General features: G+C 44.1%; 1 protein-coding gene across 1 annotated transcript in view; it reads right to left on the bottom strand.

The window, feature by feature from the left end:
• The window catches only part of LOC124174482 (monocarboxylate transporter 11-like), a 74937-nt gene that overhangs the window by 51105 nt on the left and 11559 nt on the right, over positions 1-12273 (bottom strand). The gene's annotated exons all lie outside the window — the stretch shown is intronic.

The following is a 12273-nucleotide window of genomic DNA, read 5'->3' as shown; positions in this document are numbered from 1 at the left end:
GTTCGAACGTCGTACATTTGGATAATCACCTCATTATGTACCTACGATTTCATAGGTTAGGAGCCACTCCGTGTGTTATCAGCTCATCTGCATCGCCGATCCCTAGTCTTCCGAGTTAATCATACCCAACAGTCAATTCACAACTCGTTAACTGATCGTGAATTTTTTAAACCCTCCGCTGGCCAATTGACTCTATCCACCATTATATTCTATTTATCGTGTTGTCTGGACCTTATGGTGTGACTTAGATGTGTCGATTTGATGATTTTTTTGACAAATGGTACAATTCTATTGATTTGGACATCGACTTGACTGTCACTGTTATATTTTTTGCTTCAGAAATGACCGGAGATAAGGACTGAAGATGAGCTGCTTCGATCGGTGAGAAAAGCACACGTACCTTTTACCTTAAGTAAACAATGGCTACTATCACTTCGTTGACCAAGCGATCGCGAGGAGGAACAAAAAGGAATCGTGACCAGACCGATCCTCGAACCAACACTTGGCGCAACTAGTAGCCGGTGACCATAACACGTCGTCTCGTCCTCAGACAAGAATCGCGTGTATCGAAGATATCGAAGCAGACCAGACCCGCGGACTATGAGCCAGTATATGTATACCAAAATATTTGGTCTACACCTCGCATAGGTGTTTCAACACATGATAAAGTCTCCAGCATTTATGAAATGAAAATTCCGAGTACATTTCTGTAACATTCGTCGTTAACAATTGTATAACTTATGCATATAGTAAATGCAGGCGGATTTCGGTTAAATTGTATTTTGAATTGCGTAAGCCCAAACCGAATTTACCGATCTATGAAATTTCCCGTGTGACATTTCCAAGAAGTAACTAGATGCAGAGAATTAGAATGGCAGGTGTTGCGCGCGGTCAGGAGTTCGACGTAAGTTACGAAGAGAGAAAAAAAAAAAATGAAGGCAACAAGCTTTTCACGGTGTTGAATCGGAGTGGCGACAAACTCTGGTATGCTTGCGAAAGTGATCAGATGGCTCGGCTGGGGGTTCTGCGCATATTTCGATCGGTGTAAGACCCGGGAACAAAGCACCGGAGGCGAAAGACCGATACAACGCGATAGCGCCATCCATTTTCTTTACACGCTCGTCAGATATTAAGTCGGCTTGGCTCGAGGCCGTGGAAGGGTGAGGTGGGTCCTGGGGTGGATGGAGGGCGGTAATCCTGCTAGATTGAATCCACCCCGACCTCGGCCTCGGTCTCTGGACTCGGAAGTCGCGCACCCTCCTCGGTTCTACACCGGGTGAACGCCAAGGGTGGCAGACGATCATGTTGCCGACGCCGTCGCGCCACCGCACCAGCTGTCCCACCCTGATTTTATATGAAAGCATTCATGCCTCGCCGGAATAAGAAAACAACCAATCACTATATGCGTGCGCGTTATATGAGAAGTCGGTGAGCGAGGGGAGCTGGCGACGCCGATTTGTAAACAACGCCTGGCTGCAATGCTACTTGTGGCGCGTATCGCAACACTGGTTGTTATACTTTTACAGGGGGAAAAAGTCCGGGTGCCCCCGCGGATACGGAAATCTTACCGTGGTCGTCGAACCAATTATAAAATCTCAATTACCTACGAGTCTGCGACTTTACGATCCAACACACTGACGAAACGACCCCTTCTACCAAACTTTCGGGGTAACATATGAGTTTCAAAATTCGGGTAAAAGCATGTATTTTTACTCTTGAGCAGTGGTGAAAACTACAAGCAGTTAAGAATTACGCCGAAGGTGTACATGGTTAAAGCCAAAAATGGTGAAAATTCTTCCCAGAGCAGTTCGGCAAGTACGTTTTAACGGAAGATCTTTTACGGAGCTTTTAAAGAAAAAAAGCTTGAAAATACGGCGGTAAATCTTGCGCCATGGCTCTTCCGGGTTTCAGCTGCTCGAAGACTGCTATTGCTCACCGAATCACCCAGCCACCCGTACTTGCCCGGTTTTCAGAAAATGTACCGTTGAATGGTATACAACATGCATGTACGAAGAGTATAATAAAAAGAAAATATATACATATACCTATATAAATGAACAAAGGGGGAAAAGTCCTTCTACATTCTGGAGGAAAATCGTTTTTTATTTATGCAAGGGGCAGCAGCCGCGCGAAGATTTTGAACGCAGCTCGAACACGACGTTGTTCAAAAGGAAACGACGCCTTTTGAGCTTCAGCTTCAAACGATGCCAATGATTCATATTTCTGTTTTTTATTCTTATACACGGTTATTATTTTTTCGTATTTCGTCCCTTTTCTTTTCGGCCTACGTGATTTCGGGATCAAAGTTATAACGATATCAGGGAAAGTTGCGCATGTCAGGTGAGAACATGCCTTCCTTGCTTTGACTTTCTCGTAAGAAGAATCATAAATTCTGGAACTTCTTGTAATGTAGGAGTGTGTAGCCGCTGAAAACGGGTTTCCAACTAGCAAGAAACATATCTGAATTTCACCTGTCCTAATCGAATAACAATTTCTCTGTCCCTGTATATGTAATATGCATACGTATGATTGCAACTGCGCGTGACTTTAAAAAAAAAAGAACGAACTAAACACCGTTCTTGGCAGAGGTTTAAAATTCGGAGGCCGCACGGAATAACGAATTATACCGAAGCATATTTTCATGCAAATGGGAATTGCGACGATCAAAAAGTCGGAATATTCGCATCCCAGTTTTTCCTCGCACCCCCGGCGGATTATACAAGTTGGCAATTATATGCTCGTGACAAAATATAACCTCATCTCTCAAGGGTTCTTATACAACCGTCAATTTCTCTACGGGATGGAAGGTACGAGCTGGGGTTGAAAATTTTGCCCAATATTCATACCTTCGTTATTCGGTAAATGTTAGCCGTGAAATACATTGATATTTTGTACAACTTCTCGGTATGCCCAATATAAAGGGCTGGACATGTACCGAGATTTGAAATGAAAAATACACCGAAACATCAAATACTACTACAAATATCTAATATGTGGTTTACAAAAACTCTCTCATCAAATACCGACCGTTGTTTTTGGAGAGCTGATTGGGCTTTTGATAGGGTCTTTTTTTATCGTTTTTTTTTTTTTGTATTATATAACCAATCTGAAAAGAGCATTCACAAATTAAATTGGTTGAATGTTAAGCGTAAAACAAATCGAACCTCGATCACAGATTGAGTGCATCACCACCACAAAAAGGAACCGATGGATTTGCAACACAAAAATTATTCTCTTAATCCATATCATTCATTGTCAAATGTATGGTGTACGCAACGGCAGCCAATTTAAACATTATTTATTCAAAGTCACAGACAGGCAATGAAAGATATGACGAACCAACCGACGAATGGATTTAAGCAGATAAGAAATTACCAAGCACGGTGAAAGAGATCGTTAAAGGTAGAAGTTTCAATCCTAATTTCTGCTACTCAAAATCCACGCCAGTATATTAAATCGTTGCGCCAATATCCAAGTTTCAGTTGCAACACCGCAAAGTAGCATAAATCACAAAACCAGCACTTTGTTCACAGCGTGTGCCTGCACAAACGACTACATAACGCCTCCAGCATCACCCTGTTCGCAACACGGTGCCCCGTCTGACCTGTTTTCTCACTTCATATGAAACGTCCACACCTGAAAATAAGACATAACGTACCGTACAGAGAAGAATTTTTCCCAGTAATGGCTTTAAAGTTTCAGGGACTTGGAAGGTGAACCCGGAGTTCGAAACACGGGTTGATTAAAGAAAGTTGAACGGATCTGATGGACACATCGCGTCGGTATGAAGCGTGAATCTTACCGTATTGAAATTCAGGTCTGAGTCTTTGGGATTTGGGATTTCGAAAATCTGAATACGAGTTTCGGATGCATGTGTACGTGCGTCCAAGGGCCGCGACACTGGGAACTCGGCTTTGAGCAGGGACCTATGCGTACACGTATTATTGATTGGGTGGCACACGAGGCACTTGCTGCCTCTCCTTTTCATCCTCCGACCAACGGACCATCTGTAAGCCGACCACACAGCCTGCCGAGTATTTCCAGGACGTAATACGATGCGAAAGTTTGAAATTCTAAAAGCAGTCACGGGCAGCTGTACGCTTCCGCGACTCAGTCCAATAGTTCCAAGGATATTGGTAAAGGGGTCGTGATCAAGGACCTTCGAAAAATGTGTTGAAAAAGGTGAAGGCGGGAGTCAACGCATCGAATCCCTTCTCGATTAGTAAAACTCAGTGGTGAAAGACTCGCCGTGGCAATTCCGGTTTATAATTTAATTTTCTGCGTTCTTCAAAAATAATAAAGCGATAAATTTGCGACGAACGAGGTGAAGAAACTGAGTACACATGGCTCGCGTGCTTCGTGCCACCTTGGCCGGGGATTTTATCAGCCATAAACGTGAGAGAAAAAAAAAGTCGTCCGAGTGATAAGTGGCTAATATTCTTCCCAGTTTATGTCCCAGTTTATATCTCTTGTGCCAGTAAATTCGTATTTTTCCATTCAATTAGGCATTCCCTTCAATTTATTCTCCACTTCTCCGTCTCTCCGTTCTAACATTTTCAAATTGTTCCAGTTAAATCCCCCCCTCCGCGAACACCAGGCACCCTAATACTTTAATATGGGAAAGTGGGCAATTTTTTTCCGACATCGCGACGAAGACGGGGGTTGAAAAATTCTTTGTAAGCCCTTGAACATTCAATTCACACTTCCTTCCTGCATGTTGTTCGTTTGAAAGTCAACTTCAATTCGTTTGTCCGTATTTTTTTCAAGAGTTTTGCAGACTTTAATACTGATTGAGAAAAAACCACCCCCCGATTCCGCGGCAGCGATGATATTGATAACGTCTAACAATATAAGGACGTCTCGGCGAGGCGATTCGAGAGGCTGTTGAAGAATGTCGCGACACTCTTCGGAACCTGCATAGCCAAGTGAAATTCGGCAAGATGTTACAAAGATTGGACGCGTGAACGGCCCATTTAATTAACTATTAATCACGCCAGTTCGCAGATGCTTATCGCTTGAAGGGTCCGGGAAGATCTATCCAGATTAAAGCATCACTTTTCGAAAGCAATTCAACCGGCCGAAGGGTCGTTGAAAGTTGGAGCCGTTTATACACAGATAAATCGAGTCAAGCCAACGAAATAGCTGTTGAACGGTGAAAAGAACTTCCGGTTCTACCGGCACACCGCACAGTTCTAGAGGCGACCTTTTTTCTCCCCACACGCGTAAATATATCGGCACCGGTTGATCAAAGCCGGGGAAACGATACAGAGCTTTCGAAAGTCGTTTGTTCCGAAACTCGTCGATTTATCGAAGGTAAGAAACGATAAGAAAAAAAGTAACCGAGTTTCAGAAAAAATTCATTGTTCAGCCCGAACGCGTCCGCATACATCCATCATTCAAGTTCGAATTTGCAGCGAGAAAAATGGACAATTTTCTCCGGCAAATATTTGACAATCCTCCGCGATTCAGGATGCGTATGTCGGCTTGTTTGCCGTGACACGCGCGACCGAAAAGATCCCCGACACTGAATTACTGATGAACAGCCGGAGACACCAGCCTGTGCTTTCGGTCACTGCAGACCTCTCACCCAATCACGAATCACTCACAATTGGCGCAACTAGGAACGAGACTCAGAGCTTGAAACGAGGTCCAGAGACAGCTCGTTGCATTCTCGTTGCCCGTAAGCCCTTTGAGCGTTTCTCTTTGGCGTCGGCACTTCCGTTGTCAAACGACAAATCGCATTTCGACTGGATTCGCTGTTGCGATATCAATCCATGTCCAGCCTACCGACTGAAAGACGATACTTGATCGGATCCAGGTCTGTGACTCGTATCTTTTACTGCCGGCTTCTTTGTTCTCTGCACCCCTAACCGCTTTTTGAGGATCCACCTATCATCTCGTATCTCAAAATTGTTCAAAGAAACCAATCGAATAACATCCGGCGTTTGTTTCTACCCGAAATTGAATGGTTGTTAAGTGGATAGAGAGGTGCGGTCGCAGGATTGAGCTCGAAAATCTTGAATCGTAGATGATCGTGCGGTTAAAGTAATATCGGTAATCTGCATTCTCCAGGCATGTATAAAAGTATTGAAAAAAAAATTTCCAGATCTGCCAGCTGTATTCAAATACAATTTACGCAAAGCCGTCGACAGGCAAACATTATAAGCTTTATGTAATAACGTAAACCGTGGAGGAAAAAGAGAGACGCCAAAAAGTTTGTAGAACCAAAATAATTACGCCGTTTAGCGATATTAGCAAAGTTATCTGGCCCCGAGGAGCGAATACTTGTCTGACAATATCTTGCGCAATATCACATCGAGCTAAGTATGGCTGAGAAGAGAGACAGGGATGAAGGGTAGGGGAGGAAGGTTCCCTATTTTAGCGACAAAATTGATAAGTCCCCTTTGCTGCACGGCGGCAATATTCGAGCAGAGGGAGCATTTAGACGTGTCGTTAAAGGAAGCTCTCGAAATTTAGTATTTCAATCACCGAGAGGGCTCGGAAGCACGATGCGAGAAAGGAGGACGTGTTACACAGTTACACAGTTACACGGTTACGCGTGGCGTGGTCTTGCTTTGGAATCGATCAAGCGCTCACTTCGCGATCCCGGCGGCATTCGAGTGTGACGATGACGAAAATGGACGAGGTTCGGTAAGGTTATTAAAGGAAAAGGAAGCACCCTCGAACTTTTACGTCTCCGTTCGTCCAACCCGTGAACCGAGACGCCGACTGAAAACCCGGCCGTGGCCTAGAAGAGTGGCTGCGCATTTCGCACAATACAAGTCGATACTTGAGGGACCTCGACAGGGTTCTTTCCGGCAGAAAATTTTTTAACGAACCCGCACCGATTTCCTCGATCTTCGTTTTCTAGGCCCCGGTAGCGTCTTCGCTCTTCCTTATACCTATCCGAGTATCTGACAGCTCTGACGTATCGCTTGTGCTTCGCGGTATATACTTGACAACGCATTAACGTGCTATCGGACTTTCACCAGCCTTGAATATCTGCTGCGAAATTCAATTGACAAGTGCAGTGTCGAGAAAAGGTCTTTGTGCACTCTCCGCAGAGAGAAGGAACTATTTTGCTTATATCTACCGCAGGCTCAATGCAGGCAGACCGATCGAGCTTTCAACGACACTTTATACTCGTCCCGAGAAAAGCTTGAGAGAGAGAGAGAGAGAGAGAAATCGAGACAGTGAGAACTGTTTCTGCGGAATACAGGTTCACGCCACGTCAGTTTCGCGCAGTGGGAAACTTTTCGCACACGAATTTGCGGCTTGCTGAATTACATGCAACAACGTCCTGGAACAAATCCTGGTAGAATGCACGACGTCTGTGACATAATCCAGATTCTCGAAGCGGTCTAGAACTTACCGGGGCCTTCGATAATCCTGTTTCGCGTAAAAATGCATAGGACTTGGCAAATGTCAGGGAATTTGACGAATCGTTGGGCAAAAATTAAGCACAGCTCTTGCGGATCCAGCGAAATCCGTCTGGATTGCGTCAGTCAAACGAGATCGCGGTCGGTTTCCGGGGCTTCGCCGTATCCTTGACAAGCATTCTGTACATCGCGATAATTAATTACTCATAGCGAAATATTCCAGTTGGAGATTGTAGATTTGCTTCAGTGTTTGGATCGTGTGTAGGTATAATAAATTGCCGAAACGGTCCGTCGCCAAATTAATGTGTGTCTGTATAATATACGCCCCGGCTTTTTTGCCATTCCCATTCCCGGGGGAAATAAACTTTCCGTAGGGAAATAAACCCGCAATCATTCTCATTCATCTCCGTCGATTGTTCATTAATTATTTTATGGGTTTTGGAATGGATTCGTAGGGTCCAATTGGATTGCAGGATTCAAGGCCGAAAGGAAACGCGTTAACCCGAATGACTCGATGATAACGACGACTTACGGAACTGTGAACCTAAAGTTACGTTCCACCGTTTCCTCGCCGCGGTATTTGAGTCGGAAGCCTGCCGAACGAGAGCGGCAGAACATAGTCAAGCGTTAAAATTCAGTGGAGCTTTTTGCGAAGCGTACAGAATGCCCGAATTATTTCATCGTTAAATTACAAACGAGGAAGCTGCGACGTCCGCGTAACCGGCGTAAAGACTAAAGCCGATGCTTGATCGAAGAGCGCCGTTTCATCGGCGTTCGCTTGAATTCCGCTTCGTTAGACAAATGTTTTTGCAACTGAATTGCACATCTGAACTAAGTAAGGCGAATCGAACAGGTTACGGCAATTACTGCAGCACGCCCCGCAATCAAGGGAGAAACGGACAGGATGAAATAAAATTTCGCGCGTGAATACCAGCGCTGGATTTTTTTTATTTTCGCCATGTTGACAAACTTGAGATCACTGGAGGAACTGGATGAGGAATTGTAAGATGAAATCGAAGTCCAAGTAAAGAGAAAACTAAGAGAGAAAAGAAATAACAGAAACGATTGAAAAACCAAACACGAAGTCAGTAAAACAGTCTCTGCGTAAAATATTTAGAATTATTGAGTGTCTGCATCGACGAGTATCGTAAGAAATTCTTCTTTCGAAGTAGCTCCAGAAGCATCACGAACAAGGTCAAGCTTTAACAACGTGGTGTTGAAGACGATTAAAAGACAAAAAGAAACAGTTCAAAGCTTTTCGCACTATTTTTCCGCAATTTTGTTAGATATTCCTGTTACGTTAAGACATGATACTTGAATCAAATTAAAAGTACACCTCCTTCCGGAGAGGTGATTCTTTCTCTGCTGAAAACCCGAGTAAACAATGCAAGATGTGGCCGGGTGTTGTAAGCCGGAAACTTTTAAACTTTGCAGTAGGCACTCCATCCACTTTACACACCCTCGCCTGCAAATTTGATTCCCTGAATTTGAAGAAAGATAAAAACTTGGCAACGTTTCATCCAGAGGAAGTTCAATTAGACTGAGGAATAAATTCTAATCCAAAAGATGCGATAAGTATTGTGATATTTCGATCATTATCAGCCTCTCTTGAAAATATAAAAGGGGGAAGAAAATAAAAAATTCAGCATGCTTGGAGAAATAGACACAATGATCGAAACGTCGGCGTGCATCTCCGAACGTGGTTCTCTCACGTCTTCGCACCTAGCAGACGGGTATATATCTAGGATAGTGGAACCCCCTTGTCTAGCTGATATCACGCGACATCAGAACCACCGGGTTGTTTGCGATAATAACGTGTGAGGCTAGAGACACCCGGCGCCTCCGTTGCAACCCCGTTAAGACACGTAACAACACTTCAGATCTTCCCTGGCGGTCTACTCGCCGCACTTATGCACCTCTGTGCGGTTATAACCTCGTTGCGAACATTGTGCATGCGCTCGTATAATTATTTACCCACGTACATGCGAACGAACGTTATCGTCTCGCCAACGGACGCGCCAGAATTTCACCCAACCTCCCGTCACGCTGCATCGGATCTACGTTTATTACAGGGTCGTTACGTGCCTCGGAAGCGTCGGAAAATTTTTTTATTCACATTTTTTAAACGGTGTTTTAACCAGCGTGAAATCCTTCGCATCCTTTACAACGTTTTGAATAGAAAAGGTTCTATCCACGTTACAATTTCAGAATTAATTTAGAGCTAGTCCACTTTGATGCAACACTCACTGAACAATTTCAATAATTATTTTTTCACAATCGTCGGTTTTGTTACGGATAGAATTTTTCATAAACTGGTGAAACGAAAACATCTCTGGAGTTTTAAATACATACGCAATATCGTATAAAATGACTCACAGTTTTTTAAATTGGGATCTTGCGTAAAAAAATTTCATGTACGTATTAAGTAGAGAGACCAAAGATAGTTGGCTCATATTTTTCCTCCGTTTGATTTATAAAAAATTTACGAAAATAGAGATGGTTTGAAACTATTACAATAATATAAACACATTAATGTCATAAAAATATGACGTCACCCACACTAAGGTGACACCCACTATAATTTTCTTTTTTTTTTTTAACTAGAGAAAATATGAACTAGGTAATTATTTTATGTTTCTCCATGCTTGACACATGCGATTCTTTTCAAATGCAGAGACCCCATTGTGTATGCAGACAACGATCGGTTTACAGATGTGGAAAAGTGAAAAAATGTTGAAAATCAAAGTGCCCTGATGAATTTGTGAGTGGATCGGCTGGGTCGCACAGTTTAGGACGTTAGCCATATCGGCGAGTAGTTACATCGAACACTTTCCCGAATTGATCCCAGAAGGAATTTACTTACACCTACAGATCGCGTGGAGGAATTGAAGATTCGGAATTCTGGCCCCCGTCCCGATCTAATCTCCGTGCGACGATAGGGCTAAACGATCGAGCATCCGGACACATTGTGTCGGATCCCCCATCCGGCGAAATTCAACGTTTCGGGCTGGGGCGACTACGCGGTGTCGTCGGGAGCTTCTTTCTCAAGGCGCTTCAAAGCTCAGCGTAAAATTGCTACCCCGCGTCAGCCTTTGATCCGCGGAACACGTCGCGAGGCTCGTACGAGGTGTAATAGCCACGTGTGCATGTGGATAACTGCGAGAGATCGCGAAGCGTTGGAGCAATAAATGCGCGTCGTTCGACGGATGGAAGATAAATATTAAATAACCGCACAAGTATGAGGATCCACGTCTCGCTGTGAAATCGTCGCCCTTTAATGTAATTCGGATGCGATGGAGCCGCAGGCTCCGGCCTTACGTCTCATCGTCACTGACGTCACTTTAACACCTCTCACTCTCTCGACTTCGCTTTCTCCCTTTGCAGCACTTCGTAACTTTCTATCGTCGTTGAAAGACATTGAAAAATTCGAAAGACACAGTTTTTGTCCGAATGGAATTTGACTTCTTCAGTGATAGAAAAGTATCGCGGATCTTCACGATGCTTCGGACGTACAGACTCGCACGATCGACGTATTTCAACATTACCCTTTTCAAATAATGAATCTGGCAGGAGAAAAACTCCTTGAAATAAAAACATCTAATTGTAAATATGATTCTTGATTATGTATCAAAGAGCACGATGCCGGCTAGAATCCCAATGCATGTATTAACGAAAGGTCAAGCACTGGAAGTTTGTGTTCCACCGCATATTATACCAATACGGATGTATACCACCATAAATTTCACCCCGTTTACAGCGACGTTAAATTACGGAATTGTTCAGCAAGGCCGTATAATTCGCAAAGTGGTTTCGCGCTAATTTGCTACCTCTCAACCGAAGCCACAAACTGCAACATGAATCTCGCACAACTGTACCGAAACCGACAAAGACGGCAACCCTTGCAAATCTATTACCATCGATTACACATTACGCAAATGAGCTGAGGATCGCAATTACTCGCAATAAAACAAAATAATGTTCGTATCTGAAAAGTTACACATAGAATTGAGACTTCGGTAACATAAAGCTAGGCGAAACTTGATAAAATTCTCCAATCAACCGGCCAAATTAATTCCTCGACCCCAGAAGCCAGGCCTTCAAAGCCCGTAAACGCAACACCAAAACGGTTAAATGATCCGCTGGCTTGTCGGAAGGGTTTCAGTGTATACCGCTCGGTAATATCCGGTGTTGCACGACGCTTCCAGCGTTTCGCACAGCTGGCGCGACACCATCGGCTGTACATATCTATCGGATGCCAAGACCAATGTACAATTAAAACGGCGCCGCGATGTAGAGCGAATGCAGAAATACGGGCTGACACGGATATGGGCGGTCGGTGAAATACGCGCAACGTTTCGCACACACAGACTTGGGACGAAACGTGCGGCGTACGCGGTGTAAATCCGTCACTAGGTCGATGAAACACGCGCCTGCACAATAACGCTCCGGAGATTCGTTGTGTCCGTTAAATTATCCGGCGCTCCTACGGAGAGTTGAGAAAAATCGAGGCAACTGCTCGACAAAAAAAGTCACGCTGACAGTTGTCGTCCGGAATTGTGCGCCGCAGGTGACGCTCGTCACGAGATGATACGTATTCTTCTCTCCGCACTGTTCGCCTCTTTCCCTCTTCCCGAGCACAGATATTACGAGGTTTCATTCGACGGCACGACTTGCGGGTATAACGTTGAGTTGAGGTCTTGGTTATTTTTTCGTACGTTTTTTTTCTACACCTGTATTTTTAATACAGAGCAAAAGCTTGCCGCAACTTTGACAAATTAATGGGAAGGCCGGAGGGGTAGGAGAAAGTATACAGATCTGGTGTAAAAAATTAAGTTTCTCAGAAACAATTACGAGTCGAGAGTGAACCCGTATTTTTCCCATTTGTTAAAGTCAA

This window comes from Neodiprion fabricii, chromosome 1, assembly GCF_021155785.1.
Source record: "Neodiprion fabricii isolate iyNeoFabr1 chromosome 1, iyNeoFabr1.1, whole genome shotgun sequence".
Classification (NCBI taxonomy): domain Eukaryota; kingdom Metazoa; phylum Arthropoda; class Insecta; order Hymenoptera; family Diprionidae; genus Neodiprion; species Neodiprion fabricii.
The sequence above is the reverse complement of the archived record's forward strand: the minus strand, read 5'-3'. Positions and strand labels throughout refer to the sequence as shown.